The sequence below is a fragment of the Lathyrus oleraceus genome, chromosome 7 (assembly GCF_024323335.1).
Source record: "Lathyrus oleraceus cultivar Zhongwan6 chromosome 7, CAAS_Psat_ZW6_1.0, whole genome shotgun sequence".
NCBI classification, from domain to species: domain Eukaryota; kingdom Viridiplantae; phylum Streptophyta; class Magnoliopsida; order Fabales; family Fabaceae; genus Lathyrus; species Lathyrus oleraceus.
Window position 1 is genome coordinate 100,389,062 of NC_066585.1, and position 8,789 is coordinate 100,397,850.

General features: G+C 35.9%; 1 long non-coding RNA gene and 1 pseudogene across 1 annotated transcript; both read left to right on the plus strand.

Moving 5' to 3' along the window:
• The first annotated feature begins 938 nt into the window (after positions 1 to 938).
• LOC127106008 (uncharacterized) lies at positions 939 to 1,572 on the plus strand. The gene is made up of 3 exons (XR_007795206.1): positions 939 to 1,222; positions 1,305 to 1,389; positions 1,471 to 1,572. It is a non-coding gene; the product is annotated as an uncharacterized LOC127106008 (long non-coding RNA).
• A 2-nt stretch (positions 1,573 to 1,574) lies between these two features.
• LOC127102236 (kinesin-like protein KIN-14U) lies at positions 1,575 to 3,021 on the plus strand (annotated as a pseudogene).
• The last annotated feature ends 5,768 nt before the right edge of the window (positions 3,022 to 8,789 follow it).

Consider the following 8,789-nt stretch of genomic DNA (forward strand, 5'->3'; position numbering starts at 1 on the left):
CTGCAGAAGGATCTAGTTTGGGTCATGTTAGCTCCAAATTTGACAAGCAAGCTTGTAGAAAAGCTTTGTCAATTTTTGTGGTTCTAGATGAACAACCATTTAGTGCAGTTGAGGGGGAAGGTTTTAAGTACTATTCTAAAGTAATGCAGCCCCAGTTTACTCTCCCATCTAGGCGTACAGTAGCTAGAGACTGTTTTCAGCTACACTTGGATGAGAAACAAAAACTAAAAGCCTTCTTTAAGTCTGACTGCAATAGAGTAGCACTTACTACTGATTGTTGGACTTCTATCCAAAATCAAAACTACTTAACCCTTACGGCACACTTTGTGGATAACGAATGGAACTATCAAAAGAGAATTATAAGCTTCACAGTTATTCCAAACCACAAGGGTGATACGGTAGGTAGGAAGATTGAAGAGGTGTTAAGGGATTAGGGAATTAGGAATGTGTCTACCATAACTGTTGATAATGCAACTTCAAATGATGTAGCTGTAGCATATTTGCATAGAAAAATATCAACTATGAATGGGATGATGGGGGATGGAAAATGTTTTCATATGAGGTGCGCTGCTCACATATTGAATTTGGTGGTAAATGAGGGTTTGAAAGATAAGCATTTGTCTATTACTAGTGTTAGGGATGCTGTTAGATATGTCAAGTCCTCACCTCATAGGGCGGCCAAGTTTAAAGAGTGCATTGAATTTGCTGGAATAACTTGTAAAAAACTAGTATGTCTCGATGTGTCAACTCGTTGGAACGCGACATATTTGATGCTTGAGGCTGCAGAGAAGTTTCAAGCTGCCTTTGATAAGCTTGAGTATGAAGAGTCGAGCTATAGGGAGTTCTTTGGAAAAGGTAGTCCTCCTAGTAGTGATGATTGGGACATTGTTAGAGCTTTCATCTCTTTTTTAAAGTTATTCTAGTAAGTGTGTCAAAAGGGATCCTAAATTTGACCTTCTTGTGTGGTGGAAACACAATTCAACACAATATCCTATTTTATCTACAATAGCTAAAGATATTTTTGCCACACCAGTGTCTACGGTTGCATCAGAAAGTGCCTTTAGTACGGGAGGGAGAGTCTTAGAAACTTATAAGAGCTTCCTAAAACCTGAAATGGCAGAGGCATTAATTTGCACCCAGAATTGGTTAAAGCCGTCTTTTACCTATTTCAAAGACTTGAACCTCATGGAAGATTTTGAGCTTTCTGAAGATATTATAGCAGGTAAAATTATTTTTAAAAATGTTATATCTTTATTTCATAATTGTTATATATTTCTAAAAAAATGTTTATTTCATTATTTTAGAATTTGAAGAAATTTCTTCTACAGCAAGAAGAGGATCTTTACCGTCTCAGCCACAACCTTCTGGTTGTGCTTGAAAAATATGGAGGTATATTTACTTTATTAATTTGATTTATTTATTACTTTATTCCTTTTTAAAGCTTAATATTTTTCTTGTTTAATTTTTCAGTTCAACTATGTTTTTTGAAGTCATATGTGACTTATATTTTGTGACTACTCAATGGTCAAACAATATATATTTTGTCCTGTGGATTTTGAAGATATTCAAGGAAAGAGAAGAGAAGAAATTATGAACCTGTATCAGCTGAATCAGAGAGAATTCGAGTTAAGTTTGGTGGGACAAGGAAAGAGTTTGCGTTTGATAAGGTTTTTCATCAAGATACAACTCAAGGTTAGTACTCTATCAAATTCCATTTTGTTGTGTTACCTAATTTTAATTATTTGATATTTGTACCAAATTTTACTGTGTTTACCATTGTATGAACATCTGCAGAAAGTGTTTTTGTTGAAGTGGAGCCAATTCTAAGATCTGCAATGGACGGGCACAATGTGTGCGTTTTCGCTTATGGTCAAACCGGCACAGGCAAGACATTCACCATGGTCAGTGATGTCAAAATTGTGTTCATCTGCTAATTAATGTTATCCAATGTATGTTGTGGTTTCTGATTGTATATGATTAATTTTAGGATGGTACAAATGAGCAGTTAGGGATTATTCCTCGAGCGATTGAAGAACTCTTTCGTCAAGCGTCAATGGATGCTTCGTCCTCTTTTACTTTTTCAATGAGTATGTTGGATGTTTGCATGGGCCATGTCAGGGATCTGTTGTCTCCAAGACAGTCTTGTAGAACACATGAACCTCTCACTAAGTGGTAACCTTTTTACTTTTTTTTCACTAAAACTTGATTCTGCCTAAAAGATAATTGAATATAAGTTGACTTATTTATGTAAAACTGGGCTAATCAATAAATTTGAGGCTAAAAATCAATTGTAGAGGCAAAAATTTCAGATTCTAGCTTCAAGTTAGAATCAATTCTACTTGAGAACACTGTGGCTCACCAACTACTTTTACAGCAATCTCAACATCCAAACAGATCCAAAGGGATTGGTGGAAATTGAGGGTCTCTCAGAAGTGCAAATTTCCGAGAGTGCTAAAGCAAGATGGTGGTACAACAAAGGAAAACAATTCAGATCAACCTCGTGGACAAATGTAAACCAGGCATAAAGCAGGTCGCACTGGTGAGTCACAGTTCTAATTAGATACTCCAAAACATTTTCATGGTTTTCTCTGCTTGATAGTTACTTTATCTGTTTAGCTTTATATATCTAGCTTGACAAGGATAAACATATTTAGACGTGGGGATTCTTCCGAAGTCAAAAGCGAAACAAGTAAGTTGTGGATGGTTGATCTTGGAGGCAGCGAACGATTGCTAAAAACCGGGGCCAGAGGACTAACACTTGACGAAGGTCGTGCTATTAATCTTTCTCTTTCAGCTCTAGCTGATGTCCTTGCAGCTTTGAAGAGAAAGAGGTGTCATGTGCTTTACAGGCAAGTATTTTGCCGCTGTTATTGATTAACAGTGTAAAAAGCTTTACTCTGACAATGTTTCAAAACTAGCCTCGTCAACTGTTTGATATATGATACAGTGGTTGATATACTTTCAAAAGTTCTCTTGTTTCTCATGTATTTTGAGTTTTTGTATATGATACAGTGGTTGTAATTTATTAATTTCTTTTTAAGGTCTGTGTGGAAGTAGCATAACAGTTGTTATTTTGGATTGAAGTTTTTGATACTTTGAATTTATTTTGAATCTAAATTGTAGTAATTTGTAGCTCAAAATATTATCAAAATGTATTATTGGGCTCAAAATAATATCAACCCAATAAAACCGATTAAACCGATTGCATAACCCGCAACCCGTCCTAACACAACCCGTCCAAACCGATTACAAAAATGGGCGAAAATGGGCTTATATGGCTTAACCGCGGGTTGGGATGGGTGAGGCTTTTAGGCCCGAAACCGCCCAACCCGGCCCGTTGTCCAGCCCTATGTGCACGATATCAATCAAATCCTAAGGAATCACACCTGAAAGCTGTTAAGCGTATATTTAGATATCTTCATGGAACATCTAAATATGGGCTTTGGTATTCCAAAGGAAGTGATTGTAGCTTAGTAGGTTACTCCGATTCTGATTTTGCTGGCTGCAAATCAGATAGGAAAAGCACGAGTGGTACATGTCACTTGTTTTCAAACTCCTTGGTAAGTTGGCATAACAAAAAGCAGGTATCTGTGGCTTTGTCAACTGCAGAGGCTGAGTACGTTGCAGCCGGTAGTTGTTGCGCTCAGATTTTGTGGCTAAAGCAACAACTACAAGACTTTAACATTCAACTCAAACGTATTCCAATAAAATGTGACAACACTAGTGCCATAAACCTTACTAAAAATCCTGTTTTACACTCACGCACTAAACACATAGAGATTAGACATCACTTTCTTCGCGATCATGTTGAAAAAAAAGATGTTGTATTTGAGCATGTTGATACTAAAAACCAGCTTGCTGACATTTTCACTAAACCTTTGGCAACGGAACCGTTCTTCAACATTCGTCGTGAATTAGGGATCTTAGATCTCTCTCCATTGTTGTCTTAAGCATGTTTGTTCTTATTTATATTATGCCTCACCTTGGTTGATGATATTTGTTTTATATTTCATTTATACCTCACAAGGTTACATCAACAGAGGTAATATCACTCCTTTCTATATCTCTTTTAGAACTATGTGATTGTGTATGTTAGAACAAAATTCCTTATTTTCGTTTATGTAAATTTCTTTGCATATATTGTTTGAACATTAATATCTGATTTGTGAATTATACTTGGGCATCATTATCATGACGTACTTCATAATGCATAACCATTCTGCATAAAAATTAATTAAAATTTGGTTTGGCATCAGTATGTATCGATTCAAAGATGTATGTATCGATTCATGTCTTCTTCATTTCACATCTGTCAAAATTGGTTCAGTATGTATCGATTCATTCGTCGTTTGTATCGATACATAGACCCTTTAAAAACAAAAATGCGTGACATGGATCGATCCATTCCCATATGCATCGACACATACTGATTGTTATTTGGATTAAATGCATTTTATTTCACTCATGGATCGACACATCAGCAATTCTTATCACATCTTTTCACAAACTTGGTATCAGCAGTTCCCCTACCTCTCAAAACCTGCGGCTAACCCTAATTTCCTTCATCATCATTCTCTCCAAAACCCTAAATTCATCTCACTTTTCTTCAATTTTTCATCACCATGCCTCCAAGAATCATTCCGGCTAGAGCAAGGGGAAAAGGAAAAGGAAAGGAACCGGTTGGCACTTCTCAGCAGTTACCAGAAATTCCTCCTAATGCCTTAGATTTGCTTCATCCTGCATTTGCTATTGAGTTTGAGGATTCTTTCAAGACAAGGTTAGTTATGAAACCCCATATCTTCGATAAACATGATGCTATTCATCTGCATCTCAATGATGTGGTTGAACTCCTTAATGCACAAAAACTTGGTTCATTTTTGACTACAAAGGATGATTACCATGAGGATGCTATCCGTGCATTTTATGCTGGCTTACAATCTGGTAAAGGATATATGTTTAAGTGTTCTATTGGTGTCAGAACCTATACTTTTGAGGCTGGTGATTGGGAAACAGTGTTTCAAATTCCGCTTCCGTCGCATAATTTCAAGACTTGGCATGACTTGAAGTTTGATACTGACTTTAACCTGAAGGAGTTTACTCTATCTATCTTTAAATTGGACAGACCGTTGGGTGAGGATGAACAGGTTACGTCTGGTATGATTAAGAAAATTCCTCGTATACTTCATTGGATTATCTCGCACATTCTGCGTCCAGCAAACAGTGGACATTCTAGGTTAGACAGGGCAGGCATTCATCTCTTGTATATTCTTCAAAATAAGGTTCCCTTGAATTGGGCAAATTACTTTGTGAAGCGTCTCTTTTTCGTGCGTAACAGTGGCAAGAATGTTGCTCTTGGTTATGCGTCTCAAATCATGAAAATTCTTACGTTCTGGAATGTTGCAATCCCTTTAGTTCCTCTCATATCTCCATCTGCTGCTCAAGAGTTTGACTCTTCCACTTTATCTCATATGGGATATCGGTGGGACAAGGAACGTCAATGTTTCTATTTCTTTGAAAGGAAATCCAAAACAAGGATCTATAATTTTGATGTGCCTTCTGAACGAATTCATGTAGTTGAAGACCAACCTGATGAAGAAATGCATGATGTGAACGAAGCAGATGTGCCTGCAACTGATGACAATGCTGGTTGGGGTGATTGGGTGCCACAAAGGTGGTCTCCAACCAACTATGTACCTGAACCAACGGTTCCTCCGTTCTCCGACGGTGCTTCATCATCAACACCTACTGCGCACCTAACTCAAATGCTTCAACAAATGGAGCTTGCCAACCAAGAACGTCATGAAGAGGCACGGTCTTGGCATGTACAACAAAGTGAGTGGCATAAGGAGCATCGTGAGTGGCATGACAATCATACACGGATGTACCATAACCAACACTCTTGGCACACAGACTTGTTTAAGTGGCACCAAGTCTTCTACAATGAAATGTCCGGTTTTATGGACGACTGCCGTGCCAATCCTGGTATTATGGACAGATTCAGAAGTGTTGAAGTTTAGGACCGGTTCAGGCACTACACCTTCATGGGCCACAATCCAGATGCAATGCCTCCTCCTCCGCCTCCGCCAAGCTTCAGAGATCCTGATAGAGATGACGAGGAGTCCTGTGGTGGCTATAATCCACATTAAACCATCATCATTTCATTTCACTGCATTTCATTGCATGTTGCTTGAGTTTTTTTTTCTTTTCAGATTAGTTGCACCTTATATGTCTTGTCTTATGTAATTTTTAAATACTTTCTACTAGTTAAATGCTTATTTCCTTCTGCTTACTTCTGGTGTTATTGCCCTTATTTGTCATTCTTTGTGAGTGATTCTTTACTTTTTAAGCTTCCTTCTTTGTGATTGTTAGCTTCTTTATCATTTTTGCTGTGTCCTGCTACAACATGTTGCCTTGATAAAAATGTTTTTTTCTTCTTTTTGATGTTGACAAAGGGGGAGAAATGCAGATGTTGACAGATATGCACAAACTCAGGGGGAGTATCACACATCTTGCTAAAAATTTGCCGTCATCAAAAAGGGAGAGTTTGTGAGCAAATTCTTTACTTTGAATAAGTTTTGAATGATAGCAAATTGTGTGATCATTGTCTAATTGTTGGTTGTGCATTATTTTACATGTTTCATTTGTGTTTTTAGCCTATACTATTGTTTCGTGTCTATACATAAAGATCCACATTGATACATTTCTTAAAAGAACTCATAAAAACTGTTTTGTGTCAGTATGTATCGATACATGTTCATCTGCATCGATACATAAATTTGTTTTAAATCACAAAACGTTTTTGCTTCAGTATGTATCGATACATACGAGCTTTGTATCGATACATGCTTAGTTAAAATGTTCTATGTATCGATACATACGAGCTTTGTATCGATACATGCTTAGTTAAAATGTTCTATGTATCGATACATACGAGCTTTGTATCGATACATGCTTGTATTAATTCTCTAAAATTAATCAAAGCTACAGTATGTATCGATGCATAATCTTTTGTATCAATACATAATTCTGTTTTGTCTACTAACAGCTTCTGTCTTTCACATATAAGAAGTATTTTGACAGCTCAGTTAGATGGTACGAATTCAGAGGTGAAAAACAGTTGTAACACAAATCAAAGGAGTGTGTAGTAGCAATTGTTTGAGCAGTTAGAAACCTGAAAGAGACTTCATCTTCTTCATCTTCTCAATCTCTTTTCTTCAAGAACATCAACACATAATCATTCTTGTTCTTTTGATTAAAAGATCAACGAGATAACGTTCAGTGGAACGATCAAGGATCTAGCTGAGGTGTTTAGTGGAACGATCGAGGATCTAGCTGAGTTGAAGGTTGAAGGGGGTTTCGAGGAAAAACCAAATGGTTTGTCCTTCAAGAACTGGAGTGTTCTTGCGGGTTTGTTAGTCACGTTTGCAGAACAGATTCAGCCGTAGCGTAGGGTTTGGAAATTGGGTAATTTCGCAAACAGGTCGTGGAACCGGTGAATTGTTTGCAATTTCTTGCAGGAAATTCTTGATCGAGCTCAGATCAAGTGGAGGTTTTATACAAGAAGAAGACCTTGGGATTTAGATTTCTGTCTTTGTATTGTAACCTTGCATCAACGAATTCGGCATTATTGATAATAACAGTTCTCAATTTCATTTGAAATTGAGAGGGAGACGTACCCACACGCGAGGACGACAGTGGGGAACTTCCTTACCAAATCTCTGCGTATCGTATTCTTTCCTTATCTATCTTTACGTTTTCAACAGTTTTGTGATTTCAGTTGGTGTATTGTGGTTGTACATTTCGTGATACAATAGTGGCAAGAAAACTTCTTTATCTAAACTCCACCATTGTTCATCATTGATCACATACACACCAAATGTTTGACAAAACTGTCAGCTGAGTTTTATTCATTGGAAGTAGAATTTAGTGATAAGTGCATTTGATTTGATAATATTCTGGTGTTAATATTCTCTATCGTTCCTATTCAAATCCAACAATAAATTCGCGTGTCCGGTTTTCTAGTAGTGGTTCAGAATAGACGGAAGTCGATTCGGGACTGTAATTTTCCGCTAAGTATCAATAACTCTGATAAGATTTTTAAATCCGTTTATTTTAAAAAGAGGTGATCTATTCACCCCCCTCTCGATCACTAGCCACACCGTCTAACAATTGAGTGATGAGAAAATCAGAGTCTACGTAATTCAGCTTATGTTGGTTGATTTATTTTACAAAAGAAATTGATTTGTCGCACGAGAACGAAAAAGAAAAGATTTGATGTGTGATGTTGATTTTAATTTGTGAAAAAAAAGTTTTTATTTTTTTTATTAGTAGTATTTTTTGTCTAAATATCCTAATAAAAGTAAAAGAAGCATTTTTTTTTGTTTTTAATTTATAATCATAAATAAGAAAATAGCTGACTGAATGAAAAGGAGAAAAAAAATCCATCGACACTTGATTAATTAAATGAAACACTTAACATTTTTTATTTTGTTTGTAATTAACTAAAATATTAGTGGAAAATGGGTAAAAGAAATAAATTTTCATTTTTTTTATGTTTAATAATTAAAACAAATTAACATAAATTAAAGATGAGAAAACATAATAACTAACATAATTAATTAATTAAAATAAGACATTTGATTTTTTTTTGTGTTTTTGATATTTTGTTTACAAAGGTATTGACTTAAAGTTAAACTGATTTAAATTTTTTTTATTTTATGATACTAGTTAAAAAAAAATTTATTCAGGTTGTTTAAGAAATTTTTTATTTATGATATTTGTTTGGAAAA